Below are 18,538 nucleotides of genomic sequence, written 5' to 3'. Positions count from 1 at the left end.
CGCTCTTTGCACTTTGGTATGTTCTCTATGCTGACGTAAATAGATGTATTGAAATCTATAGGTGTGGGGACATAACATATATATAACGCCTAATGTTACATCTTCAGTCCTCTTCTTTGTGGTTATTATATTCATTCATATGTGTTCTTTGAACATGTTTTTAATGACTGCATAATATAACATCACGTGGATAGATCATCATTTATTTAACCAATCTGCCAATGTGAGACATTTAAGTTTTTAATTTTTCATTATTATAAATAATGCCTGGATGAGCATCTCTGATTTTCCTCTGGTAGATTCCTAGAAGTGCAATTATGGGATGAAAGGATATGAATGTTTTTAAACTCTTAATGCAGAACCAAAGTGGTTTCTGGAGAGGCTGCGCCCGTTTTTGCTGCCATCCCTTCCCCGTCCATGTGGGTGAGAGTGCTCATGTCCCTGCACCCTCTCTAGCACTGATGCTATCGTTCATTGACATCTTTGCCATTTTAGGAAGGAGCACTTGGGTGATTACTAACGTTAAGTTGGAAAAGCCACCAAGAGAGCTGAAGTTTAAATTCCAGACAGGAAACCAAATTGGCAAAGGCATCCCGCCTCTTCCAGAAATGTCCTTTTCTTAATTCTCATGTGAAGAATTAAGAACTTTCTAATTCTGTGTTTCCATGAAGCTGCCTTAACACTTTGTAGCTTTGTACAGTTTTAACAGCCCCCGAGCCTGTCGAAGTATGTTCTTGTGGCTCATCAATGCACATTTGTTCAGGATTTAGAACTTTTACCACCTTGGTAATGCTTCAGAATCATTTTAATTTTAATTTTTTAATCATTTTTCCCCCCCCTATGCTTAACTCTCCACTAAGAAGCTGGTGACCTCTTCACTCCCATGCAATATCAGAGCATTTTGAGTTTCCCCTGCATCTGACTGGTTGAAAAATGACAAGTTAAGTTAAAGTTTGATTTGCTCCATAAAATTGAGTATTTAATTTTCTTGAGATGTTTGAGGGAGTTTGCTAATCATTTTGGTGGAGACTTTGAGAGGGTCCTGAAAAATTCTAGGAGGTCGTGGAACGCAGCCTCTGGCCCCAGGATTCAACCAGCCCAAATCGGGGATATAGTGAGGAAGAAAAGCAATTTTTGATTTTCATCTTTCAGTCACAGTAGTTAAGACAAGTACCCCGAAAAAGTCCCTCAAAATCTCTCTGTCCTGATTTGTGGCTGGGCGGTCGGGAAAGAAGTGCAGAGTTTGGTTAGTTAGCTGTGAATTAGTGGCGCTGTTGGAAGAATAGTTACTGCTGTCAGTTATGGGTCAGAAACATGATGGGTCAGAGTGGGTTCCCTTTGGTGTTAAAAACATGCTCTAGAAACGGGAAGCTTTGTGTGGGAGCTCGTCACTGTTGCCTAAACAGGGAGGGTATGAGACCTGCCACTTTGATGAAGGGTTTGTTATTAACAGTGGGTGCATTCCAAGAGAAACAGAAACATTACAGATCTTTTAAATTTCTGTATGTTATGAAAATGAGTTGTTGACTGAGTAACCTAAAAGAACGTAGAGTGGCTATTTTGAATTGCCCAGGTGGTGTGACTTAAGAAGGGGAGTAGGGGTTATCCCTGCCTGCTGTTCCTCTGACCTGGGATACATCACACTCCTCAGTTTTCCCCTTCTGTAAAATGGAGCCATTCTATTGCTTCCCCCTTGAGACCTCTCAGAAATATGTAAAATAATTTTTATTTCTTAAGAAGCCTGGAAATTCACAATGTGATCATTTCCTAAAGTGGGTCATGCAACCCTAATTGTATTTGGGAGGCTGGAACTATTTTAAACGAAAAAAGTGTTCAAAATGTCCTCATTCTAGTTCAGCTCGAATGCTGAGTCACGTCAGTGTAGCCTTTGCAGTGGGCGGCCCAAAGTGGGCAGCTTTGTGTTGTTAGAGCCGCAGAATCCAGGCTCAGAGGACCATCTTTTCAGCCCTCTTTTCACTCCCTTTGATTCCAGCTTCCCTTGACTAGTCATTTGCATGCTCATTTTTGTTCAGTTTCTTCCTGGCAGAGTTTGTTAATTACTGAACAGGGGAGACTTAAAAAAAAGAAAGAAAGAAAGAAAACAAAATAGAGTGAGCCTTGTTTGCTAAAGTTTTGTTTTAGGTCCAGTCTTTTGAATTGGCACCAAAAAGAAGAAAGGAAATGCAAGAGATACACCTGACTAACTTGCATTTCGTATTTCCAACCCTCAGAAGTACAATGCTTATGGTAATGCATTTTATCTGTTTCGAGGGAAAACAATCACCTTTGATGACATTATAGAATAAACACATTTAACAGCATGCTGAATTGCTGAAGTATCATTTTCAACGACCTCATTAGTGTCACTTAATTAAAACTTCCTGCTCTTGACTTTGATGCTGGTACAGGCAAAAACACAGAGGGAATTGAACAAACAACAACAAAAAGGGGGGGGGGTGCATTTTCTAGTGATAAATCGCAGAGGTTGCTAATGAAACCAAATTATGTACCTTTTTCCTGCAACTCGGATAAAATAATATGAAACACGCAGCAACTTTGCATCACACAAATTAATCAGCTGTCAGCAGATTTGCCTTATAATAATCTCTTGCACTTATTGATCATTTAATAAAGGGGGGGGGCTTCTTTTTTCTCTGTACACAAGCATTAGGTTGGTGATAATTAAAGCCTCAGCTTCAGAAATGCCATAATAACCGTTAATTAGCAGGATGCTATTTTCAACATAATTTGCTAATTAGGCAGTGAGCTGGTATAGTGTATATACCTAATTATGAAGGGTCTTGTGCCGTAGACACATGTGACTGGAGTGTAAATGACACCATTACAGGGGTCCTAGCGGATTTTTAAAAAATACAGTTTGTTCAGAGGTGCTTAGCTCTTTGGGGAGATCTTGGTATAGGGAATATTACTCTTGGTTGTTTTGCAGGAGATTTAGAAGAGGAAACATTATATGGGACTATACCATCTCTTTGATCTAGACAGGGGACAGGCAGAATTAATAATTCCAAAGGGACTTTGTGGCCCAGTGCCTACTGCAAGGGCTGATAATTTAGGCAGCAAAGTTGTGCTTCCTCCACCAGCAGAGAATTATTCTCTGTTTGCCTGCCACATGCAATTCGTCTGTGGACCATGATGCTGGAAATCTCTTAATGCTCTATGCCTGCCCTATGTTGATTTTTCCACCACACACTGGTAACCGATAACATGTATCTCTCTCTGCCTGTCCGTCTCCTCTTCCTCTGTGTTTCCCTCCACGTTGTAAAGAAAATCTAGACTTTTCAAAAATGCATGTTGATTTTTGCCTGGGGTTTTTTCCAGCCAATTTCCTAACTGCCTTGATTAAAAAAAATTTTTTTTTTTAAAGAGAGGACTGATAAAGTATGAAAAGTAAGGGTGAGCTCTCATGACAAAGTCTCAAATAATATGCATATTAGTAATATTGATGAGTTTCAGCGTGGCTTTTCAGCAGAGTGTAAGCAGAGTGAGATCATTTGCAGATATATAAACTAGCTTCCAGGATTATAACAGCCGATCTCTTTTAAATGTTTTCACCTTGTTTCAAATAAAACTATATTTCTTTATCACCCTTAAAGGAAATGAAAACTTAATTCAATAATAAATGAGCTTCAGAGCAGCACGAGAGTCACTTAACTTAAATCTTTTTGTAGAGGTTCCCACTTAAGCAGCTTGAAAGACAGTAAATCACGCCGGAGAACGGACATCCCAATTTCATTGCCGCGCTGGAGAGCGCTGAATTAATGGCCTTCTCTTTAGAATGTATGGATGCGCTTTCCAGCTGCTGAGCCTGACAGTGTTATAGCTCAATTAATGGGATTTTGATGTAATTGCAGAGAGGGGACGTCGTGCCGAAAAATTATCTTTTTTCATAAGAATTACATTTTATCATCCAGATGTGAGGGGGAGGGCTTCAAGGCTGAATATGGTAAATAACAGAGCCTCTATTTTTATTTTAAAATAATGTGTCTCTAAAGGAGGGAGAGGATAATGAATCAACCTGGTTACTTATTGAGCACGTAGTATGTGCCCTACAGTGAGCTAAGCGCTTTCCTCAAACATATCATTCAGTCTTCACAAGTCTGCGAAGCAGGCCCTGTCGTCACCCCCATTTTACAGATGAGAAAAACGAGGCTAAGAGAGATCAGGCTTGTAAGGGGCAGACCTGGGAGTTGAAGCCCTGTGTGTACGACATCCTGAGATCTTAATTAACCAGTATATGGGTTGCCTCTCTAAATTGCCATTGGTAGAAGATAGCAGGATCCATGAATGTTTAAAAGCTTAGAACGACTTCCTAGAACATCACAGTATAGTGTTGAGAGAAAGGATTTTTGGTCTGGCTGCCTGGGTATGAAGCTGAGATCTGCAGTTTCCTAGCTGTGTTTGTCTTTAGGCAAGCTATTTACATCCTGTGAGCCTGACTTCCCACAACTGGAAAGACAGAATAATAATGGTGATGCTCTCATACAATTTGTCACAAGAATTAAATGAGAGGATCTGTGCAAAGTGCTCAGAACAGTGCCTGGAACATAGTAAGTGATCAGGAAGTGATAGCCGTGCTTACTGTTAGCTAAACGCCAGCCTGCAGCATCATCCGTCTCGTCCAGTGCGTTTTTTTTTTTTTTTTGCCTCATCTTATCTACGGGGTGCAGTCTGCCTCTGGGAACTTGGCTGCTAGTGTTTTCTGGGAAGGACCCGGAGTGGCATTTAGCGTAATACGGCTGTGCCTACTGGTATTGAGGTCTGAAGGCACTTCTTTCTTGTTTTGAAGCCATTGAAATTCCTGTGTTATCAGAATGGAGAGTGATGCTCTCAGGGAACAGTAAGCTGTGTGCCCGTCAGTGCATATAGACTCGCCCTTCGGCCCTATGCCGGCTGGCGTGTGTGAGGAAGCACTGCATTCAGGGAACCCTCAGGGGCTCCAGGGGACAGAAAGAAGAACACACTGTTGGCACTGCCCTCAGATTTAGGAACTAAAACAAAGTTCAGGAAATCTCTGGAGTTCATTCTAGGAAATCCAGTTAGGAAAAAAACACAGAGAAAAACGATGATGATGATGATGACCATAGCAATGATGGTACTGACAATGAGTACTTACTATTTGCCAGACACGCAACGTTATCTTTTTCAATGCTCACATATCTCTACAGATGAGAACTGGTGTTACCCTAGGTACATGTTCACAGTTGAGGAGGATGAAAGGGCAGAAAAGTTAGGTAACTGGCCCAAGGTAATATAGCTGTAAATCTTTCTCTCCATTCTCTCATCCCAGCCTCTTATGATACTGCCTAGATCAGGGGTCCTCAAACTACGGCCCGCGGGACACATGCAAATACAAATATTGTATTTGCTCCTGTTTTGTTTTTTTACTTCAAAATAAGATATGTGCAGTGTGCATAGGAATTTGTTCATAGTTTTTTTTTTTTAAACTATAATCCGGCCCTCCAGCGGTCTGAGGGACAGTGAACTGGCCCCCTGTATAAAAAGTTTGAGGACCCCTGGCCTAGATGGAGGGCAGCCTCCTGGAGTTAACCTGAGGGATGGGTGGAGGGAGGCAGGCAAGAGAGCTGGATTACTTTTACTTCTCATTCCTCCTTGCATCAACAAGGAAGGCTTGCTTTCCCACTGGCTCATCACTTTGTAAAGAATATCCTTTATTTGTGGTTGTATTGATTGAGTTGCAATTAATACATATCTCAAGTCTCTATGGCCAAATTTGTTAAGCAATCTATTATACACAAATAATGTGCAATAAATCCTGGGCATTTTCATTGCTGTGGGTCAATGATTTCATTTAACTATGATAGTTATTTCTTATAGTACACCGGATTGGAACATTATAATATACTTTAATAATCCTAATTTGTTGTGGCAGTGTCATTACTTCCTTCAGAATCAATATGTAAAAATTAAGATTAAATTTCAACACCATATGGATGCACTTATATAACAAAAGCTCCATCATTTGAATAAAAATGTGCTACAGTGCTTGGTATAGCTGCTGAAATGCAAAAGAATGGGTATAGGTAGGTTTCATTACTTTCATAGAATAATAGTTATGGGAGGAATTTTTTGTTCTTAGAAATGCAACTTATATGTTAGCAGCACATGTTAATGGTGGCCGTGCAAATGAAATGTATCAAACAAGTGCTATTTGCATTCATGATTTTACTTACTGGTAAGCTTCCAAGTTTGGGGCTTATTGAAAGAAATTTGTTTTGTACCATTGGGTTCTTTTTCTTATTTCTCTATCCCACCAAACCTTGTACCTGGATAGGTGAGTACTGAGAGTAGTATCTTGGATAGAGTTGGTGCACGTTAATTAACATTCTGATCCCCTTCTAAGAGCGTTATCTTCTCCCATTTTGCCAATAGTGGGATAACTAATTAGGATAAATTAGGTTGCCAGTAATCATCTCTACTCATTACCCCCCTCCTACCACCATCTAACAATAACTTAAGACAGAAGTTTATTTTTCCCTCCTGTTTAGGAAGTCCAGGGCTAGGTGGTGCTCTATGGGGTTGAGTCTCTGGCTCCTATTTTGTTGCTGTGCTGTGCATGGCCTCAGTTTCCTATTGGTCAAAAATGGCAGCTGAAGCTCCAGCCTTTACCTCCACATCATAGCCAGTAGAAGGAGGAAGGAAGAAGAAGGGCAGCTCCTTCCCTTTTAAGACACTTGAGGAAGTTACACTTAACACATCTGCACACATCCCATTGGTCAGAATTAGTCACATGGCCACACAGGAAGCCAGAAAATATAGGAAAGCTCTGTAATCAATAGAAATTAGGGGTCCCATTACTCTGCCACAGTCTGTCTTATCTTCTAGGAGTCATGGACCCTTTGAGAATATGTTGAAAGTGTGGGACCTCTCACCTGAAAAAATACCCATAGGTGGATTTTACAAGTAAATTTGAGGGAGTTTAAGGACTTCTTAAAGTCCATGAATCCCAGTAAAGAACCTCTTGTTTTAAAGTTTTTATTTTTTCATTCATTTCTCCAATTATATGTTATTCAATCATTCAGTAAATATTTATTGTGTACTCCCTATATGTTTACTTTATTCCTGGCAATGGAGTGGTGGTGGTGAACAAGGCAGGCGAAGTCTCTGTTCTGATTGCTCTTGCTTTCCAGGGATTAGCTAGACAATGAATGAGACATAAGTGATACATAATGGGAGGAAAATAAAGCAGTTGAGGTAATTGAGAGTGGAATGACGGCCAAGGGTGCCAGTCACTTTGGATTGGGAAGTCAAAGATGTCCTTTCAGGAAAGAGGACCTTTGAGATGAACTCTGACTGGTGAGATAGAGCAGGCCATGCCATGAGCTAGGGCAGTGGTCGGCAAACTCATTAGTCAACAGAGCCAAATATCAACAGTACAACGACTGCAATTTCTTTTGAGAGCCAAATTTTTTAAACTTAAACTATAAAGGTAGGTACATTGTTATTAACTTAATTAAGGTACTCCTAAGGCTTAGGAAGAGCCACACTCCAGGGGCCAAAGAGCCGCAGTTTGCCAACCACTGAGCTAGGGGATGGGGAGGAATATTTCAGACCCTGAGATGGGGATGAGTTTAGTATATTTCAGGAACAGAAAGAAAGCTGGGCAAGAGTGGTGTGAGTAATAGGCAGGAACTAGGTCATGGTAAGGGGTGTGGATTTCATTCTAACAGCAATGGAAACCATTGGAGGGGAGGGGAAGAAGGGCGCGTGATTCGGGCGATCATTTTAAAAAGATCTTTCTGGATGCTACAAGCAGAATGGCAGATGAGACGGAGCAGTGACAGCAGATCATTCTGCTGTAGCTGGTGGGAGGAGAGAAAGATTTACTCTGCTTCCCAGGTCTGTGTTGAACACATGAAGGAGATTTGTGGTCAGCCAGGGCCTTATGATGACGCACTGAAAGTCTTGCATGTTTAGAGACACAAGGTAAACCACATTGAAAACCACCTTTGTCTCTGCAGTGCCCCTGCATGGGGAAGGTAGTGAGCATTCACAGTGAAAAGGCAGGAGAACTGCAGATGATAAAATGAAGCTACAGTTCACCAAATAATCTGTCTTCCCCACCAGTTGTTTATTCACCCAACATGGGGCAGAGCAGATGTTAATGGGCTCCCAGGGCCCCAGGGCGAACCCAGTAGGGGAAGGTTGTGGGGGGAAAGTTAGATAACTAAGAACACATGATTTTATCTTGTAATTCTCACAAGGGATGGTGTTTTGTGAATGACACATCTGGGCTGTGGGGAAAGTCTCAAGTGCTTAAAACAACAAGCAATTAAAACGGCACAACACTGTGTGAACTTAGTTTCAAGTATGATCATTAAAATGATGCTGAAGCCAACAAGGCTAAATAAAGAGGCGGGATGGTAAGCCACACCCAGTTGGGCTTTGAGTTCAGAGGCCATTTGAACCTTCCTTACCTTGCCAGGGGCCAGGGCTAGACTGGTCTATGGCTAGTTCATGAAATAGGAGTGTTTTATATCAGAATCATGGAGTTTGCATCTGAAAGGGACCTTAAAATGAATGGAGCTGGTTTTGGGGAAAATGTGAGGCCCAGAAAAGGTGCATCTTGTCCACTGTTTCTTATGATTTACTGTTTGTTTTTGTATGTGTTTTTTTGTTTTGTTTTGTTTTCCTTTAGAGCCAATTAAAGGAGCTAATGGTATATATTCCTATGGTATAATGTGGCTATTTTCAAGTCCTGCCCCTTACCAAACCAAACACTATTATGTCTTGCCCAATATTGTAGAAGCTCAACAGAGCTGCACCATTTAATGAAAACGAAATTTCCTGTTTTGAAATCAAATTGGCTCAGTCATCTGAGATCCACCCTCCAAAGCAAAGGAAATATCCTTAAAATATTTTGATAGCTGCAATATTCTCTCTCAGGAATAGTTGAAAGATGGATTCTTCTTCAACATTAAATATGGACTAATCACATGTCAGAGAAGTTTTAATTTATAAACTTCATGAAAGGGGGATAGAGGAGATTTTTATGGATAAGGCAATGTTGGACATTAACTTTGTTTAGAATGTGAAGGGTTAGAGGCACCTCTTAAACTATGTTTTAAAAAACATTTCCCCATTGGGAGGGCTGTGCAAAACGTATTACCTGGACCTGGAGAATGTTTGAGCTGCAGGAAAAGCTGAAACAAACACATTCTCTGCTCTGAGCGAGAGGTTCCTGACACTCTGCCTGGGGTTGCTGGAGCCTGTTGCAGGGGCCTGGGGGCTCCATGGAGAGGTTTTCTGCATTCAAATTGTCCCTCCCCATCATAGACAACCTAATTGGCTAATTGTAGGCTCAGCCGATCACTTGGGCTGCAATTAGCCACTTCTTACTTTGCAGGTAGAAGTGGCCACTTGAATCCTGAAAAAGTCCATTGTGAAGGCAGTTATTTGTGTGTCCAATTCCGCCTGGACAAAGAGTAGTTAGGGGGAAAAGCAAAAATATAATAAACAATGGTCCTTGAGAGATAATCCCTCTGGTATCTGGCTCAGGCTTTCTCACTTCTGAAGTGACAATAACAGAAACAGATAGTTCTTTAAAAAAAACCTATTAAACATAACACATGCAAACATCCTATTAACTTGAGACTTAATTTTTCCCCAGTATCTTTCATGTTGAGCAAATGGACCACCCGTGGGTTTTCAGCTTCGTAACTTTCCATGAATCTACTTTGCCAAACCTTTGGACTTGCTGGGTGTAATTTAACTGGCGACTATACCTGTTTGAATAAAACAAACTTGCTAATTTATAGAGCGATGCATGAATTCTCAGTGTTATTTTCAAAACTCTGGAGGATTGCAGGATCCGTTTTTAATGCTGGACTCACTATCTTAAAGTGAAATGGAAGCGTTATTGTTTACATATACCCTTTTGATGTGGTCGGTTATTGTTACGTTGGGTCAAAGGGACCTACCTGGGAGATGACAGACGCAGACACCCTGCCACCAGTTTTTCTTAGAAGTGCACAATAGCAGCCAAAAAACCCCACTGTGAGAATAGTGGGTGGAAAGTTGCTTTTGGGGGGAATTCCAGGAAAGAGAAGATTGTGACCTCCGTTACTGAACAGTGTCAAGGACAGATGGGAAGAAGGTATGAATCAATATATGTCAACTGCACAGATGGTATAGCCATACAGTGTCCACATCCTGATTTTCTATCCCCTGAAAGTGAAATTAATAATGCCTTCATTATAGGCAGTAGCTGCCAAGCAGCTGAGAGGACCTAGCACTACGCAGGGCCCTGCTCTAAGCAAGGTGTGTGAAACATGGGGTCTCTCTCTCTCTCTCTCTCTCTCTCTCTCTCTCTCTCTCTGTCTCTCTCTCTCAGATAGGAATGCTATGGATCATAAGGGAGAAAAGGAATCATATTTTGATGATGAGCTGCAAAAAGTAAATATGCCAAAGACAGGGAGACTGTGGTGATTTCCTGCTTTGCAATATTTTTATGCCAGGGCACTTTTTTCCAGGACCTGGCTATGTCACAGGGAGAGGGTTAACTGGTGTGCCAATTACTGAGCTCGGGGTGTTGAAGATCTCAGACTAGGGTTGGAAGTGGAGTGTAAAATAAAAATAAGCAACCACAAACCACCAAAACAAGTATTGGCACATCTCTACAAGCTCTGGCTAGTAATGATGAATTCAGTATTCATCACGTGGACTAATTAATGCGCGCTAGCACATCCCGGTGCAATTTGCAAGTCACAGATTGTGTTAGGTGATACAAATGACTCATTTGTGAACCTGAAGGATGACCTTTGGCAGGACTATCTGCTGACCTCAAAAATATTAAAGAAAGGTTATTTCACCTTGCCATTGTCTCCAAATGCCAAAATAGCCCAATTAAAAACCTTGACTTGGAACCATAGGAGCAGATGCGAGTCCTAAAGGGCATTAATTATTTTCAGTGTCAGCTGGTTGTATAACTGAGGCCAAATGAGAGTTTGGAAAGCTATTAAGACCCTGTGTTACATGCACTGGGTCTAAGATTTGAATTCAGAATAAGGCACAGATTTCATCTATTTTAGGCAAGCTGTGTAGTATTTATGCTGGCTGTCCTGTTAAGAATTAAGGGTGAATGTAGGTGAAATGAAGCTCATCACCCTTGCTGGGGTTCTCCCATTTGCAATCATCCATTTATTTTCTCAAGTCTATTTGCAGAACCATCATTAGTTACCATATTGTGAGGTCAAAAGCATAAACATGTGTTTGTTATTAGTTTGCTTCCAAGCGGACTTTTCTTCCTCTCTACAAGCCTAAACACTACACTGATTCTGTAGTGTTTCCCCTACAAATGTAGCGACAGATGAAGATATGTACCCAAGCTAGGTTCCCATATGGCTAATTTCTACATTTGTTTTAACAACACACAGATTTTTTTAGGCAAATTAAAACACAAGGACCTCGGTATTCATGGCATTCTCTCCAGTTCTGTCGTTTCTGTCTCCAAGTGTATGTTACCAAGTCATACCAATGGAACACCCTGTATTAACACGAAGTGGGCAATCCTTCTTCCGTTGGGAAGTTGCTGAATCTTGATAAACTCCACTTCCTTTGGCTCATAAGACTTCCAGTGGCTTTGGGGAAGGTTTTGTCTGTGGCTCACAGCTTTCACATCACCAATTTTCACAGTGGACATTGACTGTCAAGACTCACCACATGTCAAGGTGTTATAAAACAGGAATGTTTGAAAGCAGGGAATAACATGTTGATTTTAACATCTTTATAGTTGAAGTTTAAGGTTTCGACTTACCTTCTTCTCCAGTTGAAATGAGTGGAAAAGGAAGATTTCATTCTTAGAAAAGGATTGAATAGTGTGGTGGGAAAGCCCAGAGGATGGGGAATCAGACAGACCTGGGCGTAGATCTTAGTTCTGTTGGTCACTGTGTAAACTTGAGTATGTGACAACTCCTCTTGGCTTCAGGGTCCTCCTTATCTGTGACATAAGAATCATAACACCTGACAGGATGGTTTAGAAGAGAACATGAAGCCATGTGTATATATAACTAGGACATTGTGGCTTTCGTTATTTTCATTACAGGGGATTTAGAGAACATCTTCAAAGATGCCATTTCCCCTCCTCTAGATTTTTCTTTCTGTTCTCTTGTGGAGCTGTGTGTAATATATATGGCAGAAAACATGACTTAGAAATCAGTCCTGGCTTGAAATCCTTTTTCAGTTGGGAAGTTGCTGAATCTTGATAAACTTCACATTCCTATCTATGAGCTGGGGTAAGATGACCTACCCTAATGTGTTTCTATGAGGATTAAGCGAGACAGCGGATGACTATGGGGTTTAGCATTTGGTAGGTGTTTGAGAAATGAATGAAGCCCTATTTTCCTTGCTTGCAGAACATTACCCGCCTCTGTCCCCGCATATGCCACTACCGAGCTTTTTGTCTCAACGCTTCCTCCAGGTTCACTGGTGTTCTGTTCTGAAAGATGAGCACCCTTGTTGGAATACATTTTCTCAGAAATTGACCACTTGTAACTTTCCATTCTCAAGGTTGAAGGAAGATTTGCTCCCCCAGTCGGTGTCTTTGTTTCCCCGTTTGTTGCCAGCACATTCTATGGTGATAGTCCATGTTACAGGTCAACATCTGGCAGGCACAGATTGTCCTCACTGGCCCTTCAGATGTGGTAGATCGTATCTGTGAGATAAGAACCCTCAGAGGCGTCCCTCCTCTGGCTACTGAGACCACATGTTACCCAAGTAACATGACTACCATTTTTCTCTACAAGGTTGCTATTATTCTAAACTGCCACTTAAAAAAATCTAATTTTGTTATAAGATCCTCATAAACGCCAGCAGTTAATGAAAGCAGGTTTATTTCTTGCTCTTTGGGAGGTGGCCACCCATGTCAGCATTGGAGGGTGTCTGCACATCCTTGCAGGCCCAACAAGTGGTGAACAGATGGAGTCTAAATTCAGAGCAGCCTTACCAAGAAAAAACTCTGTTCTTTCACCAAATGAGATTTTCAACATCCATTTGCAAAGAATGCTAAGCCATGGTATATTGGGAGAGTTAGCTCCATTGGTAATGAATGCATGAGCTGAAAGGCCACACAAACTCTATCAGCTCATAATTTTTATATACAAGCCCACCCTTGACTTAAATTTGGAGAATGCATGCATTTTTAAATGCTCATGCTGACTTTGTGCCAGAGTGGAACTTCCTATTGAGCAGTGGCTTGTCTTCAGTTTGGTCTAATGCCTTACCCTCAGCACACAGGATGCTCCTCTGGGTGCTTGGTAAAAAAACACACACAAAAAACCCTAACCCCATGGTTCCACCATTCTCTTCAGAAAGGACCTCAGTGTAAAGAAAGGGATAAGTGTGAGGATGGAGGTGTATGGTGAGAGATGGGTTTAATGACATAAATACTTTATCACAAACGGGTTCACCATAGAGGCAGTATTCCACTGAGGGTTCAGTAAGTTACTGAATCCCAGTTTCTCAGTCTTTCTCCCTTAGGTGAAACCTCTTTATCTCTCATTTGTGCTCCCTCTTTTAATCTCTCTCTGTTAGCCCTGCTGGTCATCGATCATTCCACTATATTGGTTCTTAAGTCTTAGCTCACAGTGCAGTCACTTAGGAAGCTAATTAAAGATGCAAATTATTGGACTTCACTCCCAGAGAGTCTGTGTCTATAAAGTCCTCGGTGGGGCCCAGAAATTTGAATTTAAACAGATTACCACACTCCACCTCACCCACCCAAGAGACTCTAGCATAAATGGTTCTTGAGCCATATTTTGGGGGCAGCTGGTCCATGCTGATGGAGAACAATTTGCTGCCCCGTGAGCAAGGTTGAATGGCATGAAAAGACCAACTTGAGGAGCTTTCAGTCATTTGAAGAGTTATCTTTGCATCAGTGGAACCCTTGTAAACAATCTTATATAATACTCTTTCTTTAAATGAAATCAGACACTGATCCTCGAAGAAGAAGGGGGCTAGAGCCCTGCTTCTTGTGCTCTCTCCCTCCATCTTCAGTGGCCCCAGGGAAAGGCAGCTCTTGGAGCTCACAATCCATTTCTTCCCAAAGTGAACTTCGATGAAAGCCTGGGTTCCTGGGTCAAGAAAGAGCACCTCACTAGGACATGCAATTTCCAGCTCCAGCCTCACCTCTACTTGGCTGTGTGGGCTGCACCTCTCTGAGCTCCAGCTTATCCCTGGAGGAAAAAGAGGGGTTTGTACTAGATCGGCTTTTTAAAAAGAAGTTCTGTCCTTTATGTCCTTTACAAAATACCTTTGTGACTTTTGCTGTAGATGAGGGCCACTCAGAGTATTATTTACCCTCTATTTGTCTTTTTAATAAAATAAATCTATTCACTATTCCTTACTCAAATATTTACTTAGGTTATGAGCTGAGCAGCATTATCCATGAAATCCAAAGTTTCAGGTGCTAATTATAGTTTTTCTTTGCTAATATTCATGGAAATAGGTATATAGTCACTAAAATATGAAAGTAGATAACTAAAACCAGTGGTATGCACTCACCCTTGAGAAACATTGAACTGGAAGATCTCTAAAAGACCTCCTGGCTTCCATAATCAGTGGGGCTAGTATCCAGGTAGATCGCTCTTGTTATTACCTTGGGGATTTGCAGATGGTGGCAGGTTATAGAGAAAAACAAAGAACTCCTCTGGGTGCCAGCAGCATGTGAAAGACTAGGGGGAATGGGGAAGAAAGCAATTGCTTGTAGTGCTGGGAAGAATGAGGGCGCTTGAGGCTTCGAGTGTATATACAAAGGATCCAAATGGCTCAAAGAGAGTTTTTAATATTAATTTTGTGGCGACATAGGGCCACCAGCTGCTTAATTTTATTTAGGTCTAATAGGGAGCTTAATAACCAAGAACATCATTGGTTTCTTGTTTGTTCCTTTTATTGAATGTCAGAGAGCTAACAGCTTTTATTACAGATCTCCCAGGGCCGAAGTTGGCTAGTTAGGACAGTGGCAACATGGGGCTCTGGGGCAGAGTCCCAGGGAAAAGCCTTACCCAGTGATGCCCAGCATGTTTTGAAAACTGAATTGTAAATATATGGATTTCAGGAGACACTTTGTGGGAGGCAGAGGATAATGAAGAGTTGCTCGGGGCACACATTGTAGAATGAAGGATGTTTATGACCTGTTTGTTTCACGCAAGGGGGAGACAGTGACTCCAAATGTATACCCACTGAGCTGGTGTGGGAATGGCACAGACAACTTACCAATCGTGGTGGTCCAGAGCAAGAAAACAAAATGCATTTGAAAAGTGAGGGAAACTGTAGCACAGTTAAATATGCCCAGCATCTAAGCACAGTGATGAAATGGAAATCAGCTTAGAATATATAATAGAGTCAAAGCTGAGGCTTCAGAGACAGACTGACCTGGAGTCCAAATACTGACCCTACCACTTCCTGCTTGTGATTCCTTCCTTGGGCAAGGTACCTATCTTTCTGAGCCTTGGTTTATTCGCCTGTCAAATGGGTATAATAGGCACTTCCAGGGCTAACTTTAGTATTTAATGACTTAAAGAACTTTGCACAATGTCTGGCAATTAGAATTATTTATCAGTACATTGTAGGTGCTATTTTTTAAATCAACATTATGTGATAGGTTTATTTTATTTAGTTTTTCTATCAAATTCAATGAGGTAGTGGTATAGGTGGCCCATAGAGAAGGGATTGAAGTTGCTACATCTCTGGTGATTTCCCAGAAGTGCTCAATGAGTGACCTTTAATGACACACTCTTATGACTAGTATTATTCTTGAAAAATTCTCCCATGATGATCTTGAGGTAACTGTGACTGAGTTATCACCACATGATTCTGACTAAGGTTTCAAGGTTAAGGGGTCTTTTGCATAGAAAATTCCCATCCTTGGAAATAAGGCACTTCTCAGAGGGTATAGGAGAACTAGATAGAATGTGGTTCTATTCTGCCAACATCAACCAAATGTGAAGCTCTCTTTGTCGGCAAGGAAGTCACCCCTATTGTCAGGGGCGACAGGTGTGGAAGGTGTAAAGAGCAAGGTCTGACAGGGTGCTGTGAATCCCGAGAACCCCTTGCTGGTCAGAGACTCCCACGCAAAGGTTCTTAATAAACTCTCTGGTGCTGTGAGTGTGAAAGCCCCAAATATGGACCCCCTCTTGAGACCACTGGCACTTTTGCATTGAGTTTTGGAATTGATTTCTGGAAAAGATAAGGAAGTTTATAGCTCCTTTTCTTGTTGTTACTTACTTTGTCTTCATGTTCATGAACAATAATAACAAAAAAGAATGCCAGCATTCCCTGTGACATTAACCCTCTTCCCCACCTCCTTGTCCTCCACAGTGAGATTGCATGGAGCGTCTGTTTCTTTAAGGGCCAAGCTATCCCTGAGTGTTTGTGCCATAAAAGAGTTACATGTGTGTCTCCAAGGAGTCTCCTCTCCCCCGGTTGCTTTATATAAATGTCCAATTAACAGCAGTGAAAAAGTTCTTGTTGCTAGCCTATCTGACAGAAGAAACAATGGAGGGAAACAGAGACAACCCCACTGCAATGGCTATATCCTACGTCTGTGATGCATTACCATAGACTCCGTTCCACATGGTTTTGCATTGTCTCCTCTTACATTTATCCTCCGACTATTGTTTCCTTTTGTTCAGCAACAGCTGGAAATGGTAAATTCATGTGTTGAGCCAATGTTTTCCTTTGCCCTGGCATTTCTAAACATTTATTTTCCTATGATCCAAAAATATCAGCAAAGATGCTCTTGGAAAGATCTTCATCTCACGCTGCCCATCGCCCTCTGATGCTGTCCCTTTAAATGAGGCTCCAGCGTTCACTTTCTGAAGTTCATTAGCTTGTGTTATCAATAATGTAGGATAATATTCTGGTGGAGCCTGAGTGCCTGGCCCGCCCCGTTTCCACTGTCAGTTTCCTTGTACCCTAGCAGTCCAGTGAACTTGATAAGTGTCCCATCATCCTGTTAATCAAATTACTTATGAACTAAAATTGACAGTTTTCATTAATTATAAAGGATTATTCTAATTGCAATTCAAATTTATTCATTTAGAACAGACGGCATTCAGTAATATTTCAGGAAATTTGCATATTAAATGGAGAGGGTCGTCCATTAAGTATGGTAATGTATGCATATTTCCTTATTTTTAACTTCTAGGCCATATGCACTGCTGCTACTTCAGCAGGTGAAAAACCAGAACGTGCTTAATTTGTTCAACAAACACAGGGGCCAGAGCACATCTTTTGGCACCAGGGACTGGCACCCTTCTACCTTATTCCTTCTGCTCTTTCTTTCCCCACCTCCCACGGCCCCGAACACAGCCAAAACCACGGTTGATCTTTCGAAGAAACTTTTGATAAACCGACATGTGTCCTCTCTTCGCCCTATCTCTGCTGCCGCCCCCCCCCCCCCCCCCCCGCCTTTCCTTTTTCTTAAATGTAGGCACAGCTGGTAAGGGTTGATTGAAATGTTTTGCCATAGAAGCTGTGTTCATTAATTTCTTCAAGATGCTGAAGTAGGCATTAAGGTTGCCGGCTGGAGTCCTTCCCTGTGACATGTGGAACAGCAAGGGGCCTAATAGTCAGCCTTGTAACATCAACTGGTTACCCCCCTCGTGCGGCATGAACCTTTCCCCTCCAGTGAAAAATGAACCTGTCTGAGACAAAAGCACAAACCACGCATGCAATGAGACAGTGCCATTATTCACACCATATAGGCTGTTTTCAGAGATCATTAAAAATCATATCTCCATGATATTAATAAGCACCTTCCCTGATCCAGGTCTCGGGTAACAGGAAGGTATATTTAGAGCCGCCCTCACCACCTACCTAATCTGAGATCATGAATCTGGGAGGGGAAAAAAAAATGTCTGTAAGATAAAGGCTAACAAGCTGGTGTGGTCGGAGCCACTTGGCTTTTTAAACAGCTGGTCTGTCCCAGCGTTCCTAGCATCCGTCCTAGTGGGGAAAGGGCGGGTGTGAGCCCCCGGCCACAGCAAGTTGTTTCCGGTGAGTTTTGCCTCTAATCCTAAGGAATTGATGATATCTAGTCTTAATGATTTGAAGGCAGCATATGCCAGCTCATTCATCTCCAAAAACTCACATAGGATAACTGGCTGCTCATTTAGCCTGGTTTCAAGTAGACTTGTTTTTCATTTTTCTGCAGTTAAACTAAAAGCTTTGTTGTTCCACATACAGATATTCTATTTGCTGAGCATATTTATTCCAGTCTGTTTGTATAGCACTAGGGCTTTCGTGGCCATATGTTATTGATTGAAAAGCCTCTGCGAACTCGGATTCTGAATAGGCGCTGTGTCCTTGGGAGGTGTCCGAGAGGCAGAGACTGAGGGCCGGCTCGCTGCCTTGCCAAACCCATACTGAGGTCCCTTTCCACTGCTCTCCCTCCTCCCAGGCAATACATAAACGTCCCATCAATGCTTTGGTTGTTTACACAACCTCTCCCCAAATCTCAGGGGGAGCATGCAGTACCCTGTTCCTTCTTGTTGGGGTACAG

General features: G+C 41.8%; 1 protein-coding gene across 2 annotated transcripts in view; it reads left to right on the top strand.

Annotated features, from left to right (window-relative positions):
- The window catches only part of EBF1 (early B-cell factor 1), a 392,963-nt gene that overhangs the window by 159,537 nt on the left and 214,888 nt on the right, over nucleotides 1-18,538 (top strand). The gene's annotated exons all lie outside the window — the stretch shown is intronic.

The sequence above is a fragment of the Myotis davidii genome, unplaced genomic scaffold, assembly GCF_000327345.1.
Source record: "Myotis davidii unplaced genomic scaffold, ASM32734v1 scaffold18, whole genome shotgun sequence".
NCBI lineage: Eukaryota > Metazoa > Chordata > Mammalia > Chiroptera > Vespertilionidae > Myotis > Myotis davidii.
Note: the sequence above shows the minus strand (reverse complement) of the source record. Positions and strands in the feature narration are given on the sequence as shown.